Source organism: Selaginella moellendorffii, unplaced genomic scaffold (assembly GCF_000143415.4).
Source record: "Selaginella moellendorffii unplaced genomic scaffold, v1.0 SELMOscaffold_15, whole genome shotgun sequence".
NCBI lineage: Eukaryota > Viridiplantae > Streptophyta > Lycopodiopsida > Selaginellales > Selaginellaceae > Selaginella > Selaginella moellendorffii.
Genome location: NW_003314276.1, coordinates 1,694,832 through 1,699,545, shown reverse-complemented (window position 1 = coordinate 1,699,545; position 4,714 = coordinate 1,694,832).

Here is a 4,714-nt window from a genome sequence, read left to right as displayed (position 1 = left end):
GGGTTCCAAATGTATAGTAGGGATAGGGGGTAGGTCGGGCATGGCCAACCAACCTGAGGCATAGTCTAGCTCCCGCTTGCGTGCCTGTCCTTGTTCTGCGTCCGGCTTGGGTCTAAGCCCAAGTTCCATTCCATGCTAGCTGGTGGAGTACCCATATCCTCATGTTAGGCCACCGGTATGCCGAAATAGCGCTAGACTCTGTTTGGCTCCGTTTTGCATACTGGTCCTGGCATTGGGATGCTGGTTGCTCCAGGACTGTTCCAAGTCGCTCCGGGCTCCTGTCCCTTCGCTCCTTGGGCTATATGCTTGGGAGTTGCTCCGTGGTCCGGTTCCATCACTCCTTGGCGTCACGCTTGGGAGTTTGGCACCGTTCCTTCATTCAGTGGCCCAAGGCCCTGAACCTCGGGTTCCTATGGACACGTGGCATGGACACGTGGTATGTGACACGTGGCATCTGTCACGTGGCACAAAGAGGGTTTAGGGTCCGCTTCGTGGTGTTATCCTATGGTAAATCACTATAGGATAAAGGGTCAAAACCACGTACGCTACAAGGGGATATTAAGATCATTCAAAATTTTATTTCCAAGCTTTTCTATATCTTTATAGAGCTAGATTAGTGGAATTGGATAGAAGGAGTAGTCTTTTCGATAAGTTTAGACAAGGATTTATTCATTTAAAAGAGAGGGAAAATACATATCATTTAGGAAAGATTTATCTTTATGGTAAAGAAACTTTTATATATTTGAGTGCTTTCTTTGATGGGGAAGTTACAAGGAAAGCAATCAAGGGATACATTAAACAGATATTTCTTTCTTTCGAGCAGGCCTTCCCTCAAAATCTTATTAGTATAGCCTATAGAAATTTTCTCTAGACAATACCGGGCATATACTCTAAGAGTAACATCTACATTTTTCTTGCCCCATTCTATAAACTCTACCAACAAACCATAAGGATTAATGAATAGAGATTACTAGGCCAACAAGGAAAAAAAAAATTTATAATACATTTGCACACAAAAGTAAAGAGGACGAAACTTAGGGCAAATACAGTAAAGCAGGGTGATTTAGGTAATTTAAAGATGGCTAGGGAGCTTCTTTTTCTTTCTTGCTCTTTCCTTCTCACTCACTCTACTCTTATGCCTTCGCCAAATGTGCCAACACTCCAGACTTAGCTCTAAAGCAATGTACGATAGCTAAAACTCTACCTAGGGCCACGTAAGAGCAAACGCCATCGTTACCGCCTGAGCGCACTCTAGATTGGGTAGAGTGATTTTGTCCTTATACCACTGCCACAAGCTGTCGACTCCACTCTTGAAGCACCATCAACACAAGATTTCTTTTGGGAACCTCTGTTGGCACTGTCTCCCGGTCACCTAATGCCAAGTGTTTTGCCTACAAATCTCCATAGATAGCAAAAATGCCTAGGCAAGACAAGCATATGAAAGAAATCTTATTTGGTGACAAGGAGCTAAATTATAGTCAAGTAAAGCTATTTAGAAAGCTTGTGCTTTTTCCCTATGACAAGTTTTGGCTTAATGCTTTTGGGTTACTTGCCTATGTGGAGCTACTCAAAGAAGAAATATCAATCGAGCAAGGGATCCAATTTATGTAGAAGTAATACCCAAAGCAACAAGTCCATCCCTTTGGACTCACCCAGTTTGCTTAGATTTTTTGCCTAAATAACGAGGGCAAAATAATCATGATGAGCAAAAAAGATCACATGCTCGATCAATATATCCTTCCAAACTACATATTTGGATGAAGCAACTTCACCTACTTGAAGTCTAACTATCATGCTAGGTTTACTTGTTGGAAACTATCGAGGTTAGATAGCAAAAAAACATAGCTCATTTTGCCTACAATGGATTTGTGGCTGAAATAAAGAATGTTACTTTACAACTAAGCAAGGGAAGGTAAGTGAAGACAAGAGTCTTCATCTTTTTACAACGCATTTATGAGCATTACACTACTCAAGAGAATTCTGTGCCTCACCTTGCCATTGAGCCACTACCTCTAGTATCTCCTTCAAGGGACATAGTGAGAGATGTGGATGTAAAAGAGAATCCTAACAATATAAATTCAAGTGAGGAGAATTCTCCTCTCAAAAAGAAACTCCGTCTAAATCTGAAAATCCAAACTGCAAGACCTCTAGGGTTTGTTTCACAGAAATCTAGTGGCTGAGTATGCTGTGGAAAAACTGGATGCAGCAAGTATGGTGATAAAAAACCATGCCTAGATTAGGAACAGAGTCATGACTCATCTACATCTACAAAGACAACTCTAATGCCGTTATAAATCTCTCCGAGCATCGGGGAAGTGATGAGTACACAAACGAACAACACTAGGCAAATGATAGATGCCAAAGTTGTGGAAGAAATTCTAAAACTTAGGCCATAAAGTCCAATACACGATATGCCTACAAATGTTGTAAAACCATTAGTTGTATATACAGCCAATAAGGTGAGTTTAGGCTAAGAAGATCACGGAGGATAAATAGGACGAGGTTACAAAAGAGGGTCTAGGTGAATTAGAGGAGTATAGGCTAATTTTCTCCAGTCCACCTTTAATGGTGATACATCTTCGGCCGACCAGTCTAGCGAGACGAGGCAGCCACAGCAGCAGCAGACATTGCAACAGCACTACAAGGTCAAGGCTAGCTATGCCTTTGCGCACAAGTCTGCAAGTTAGCCTATCAAGCTAGTAGTTCGAAGCTTTATAGAGGAGTTTGCTCAACACATCAAGAGAGTAAACAAGCAGCCAGTCAACGAGCCAATCCAACTGATGGAAGACAAAGAAACAACAAAATACCACGCATAGATTTTGAGCTACCTCAAGACAATCACTAAGAAAGTGGATAAAGTCATGGGTGAGCAGAATCATCAATGCTACATAGTTCAAGAACTCAAAAGCGCAATCTCAACTTTCACATCCACTGATGTAAAGCACATCAATTGCTAGGCTAGTGCATCACACTTCTCAACTAGAAAAATCAGATCATGTGTTAGGAACTCAATGATTTACACCAAAGCATTAAGCATGTCACTATGAAAACCAAGCTCAGCAACTTGGAGCAAGATTTGGAGAATCTGACTGTCTGAGGACAGGCAATAGCTTTATTGTGGGGGAGTGATGAAGAGGTAAATGTTTTATCTTGTATATCTTCTCAAGTAGAGCAAAAGAAGGAAGTTTAGGCAAAATGGAATTACGCTTAAATTTAAGCATCTGAAAAAAGAAGACCCGACTTAGGCAACACTTGTTATAAACAAACGAAAAGCAGTTAGGAACTATTATAAAATCATATAATATATAAATAACATTTAGACGTGCTAAAAAACAACCTCCACTCAGTGTTGTATGCATTTACATTTTCTCTCACCCATAATGCAAAGTAGAGTTGAGAGAGTGATATATGTTTATTTTTACTTACGTATTTAGGGTTTGAGGCTAAATTCTATACTATTCTCTTTTTATTTTCTTCATCTCTTCTACTCTTCTCTACATTCTTGCCTCTGTTTGTTTGTCATTATTTTGTAGGTAGAGGCAGGCAAAAAAAGCCTTATTCAACACCATAGAGAAGTTTAAATGGCATGGCTCCAATAACCATTTTAAATGAGGTCTAGAAAGACTATAAAGTGCTAGGAAAGTGTTATAGCTAGGTGTGGATAAGAGTCAACCATCTTACAAATGATATTCTTAAGAATTTGACTTGCAAACTTAACTTAGTCATTTCTCTATGGATAATGAATATTAGAGTAAATATGGTGAACCTTCAAGCTCTTGAAGAGTTCATTCACGACTTCCCATGAAATGAGAGCCATGATCTGATGAGAATTACTAAGGAACTCCAAAATGATAATATATGTTGCTATATAGGCTCCCATACATCTTTAAGAGCATATTTGGGCATACTAATAACTATTATGATTCTTTCTAGCAATTGCGTTATCAAGGGCCATCTAAGCCAAGCACATAGTTATTTCGGAGTCTATTGTTTCATATGGAGCTGAATATGTTTTAAAGTCTATTGTTTCATGTAGAGCTAAATATGTTAGGGCTGATCAAATTATGTATATTGTAGCTAACACTTTGTCAAAATTTTATGGGACTTATGCATACACTTGCCCCAACCACCTTTGACAATACTCTTCAATTAACATAATGTCATCTCCCACTTGTAGTTGAATATGCATCAACTCCTCTTGTGGGAGGTGATTATATTCTAATGGAGGTTGATAATATTGTTGCTTATAGATGAGGATATAGTTATAGTCGTATGTTCATTGTTAGGCATGTGATAAGGTTAGCTATACATATTGGCATTATCAGTAGATCCTAGATTAGTGTCCTTAATTTCTTGGGTGGAGGCCTTGGTGTCAACAATGTTTTATTAATACTACTATGGTGGAAGGTCTTGATATTGAAATTCTTAAAAGAAACAAAGAATTATATAAATAATAAAAAACTTTATGTAAATAAGTCAATGACCCCTCTATCTTTTTTTTGGGAATATTATCAAGGGGTTCATTTGGCACCAATTCATCCAATATTCACTTTCCAAGCTCAAGTTTATAACAAGAGATCCTTTAAAATCCTCTTTGTATTAGCTTATATATATATATATATATATTTATATATTTATATTTATCTTCTATTACTCAATTTGTTGCTATATGTTACTATCTACATTTATGTTGTGTAGCGAAGTTAATCTTCAT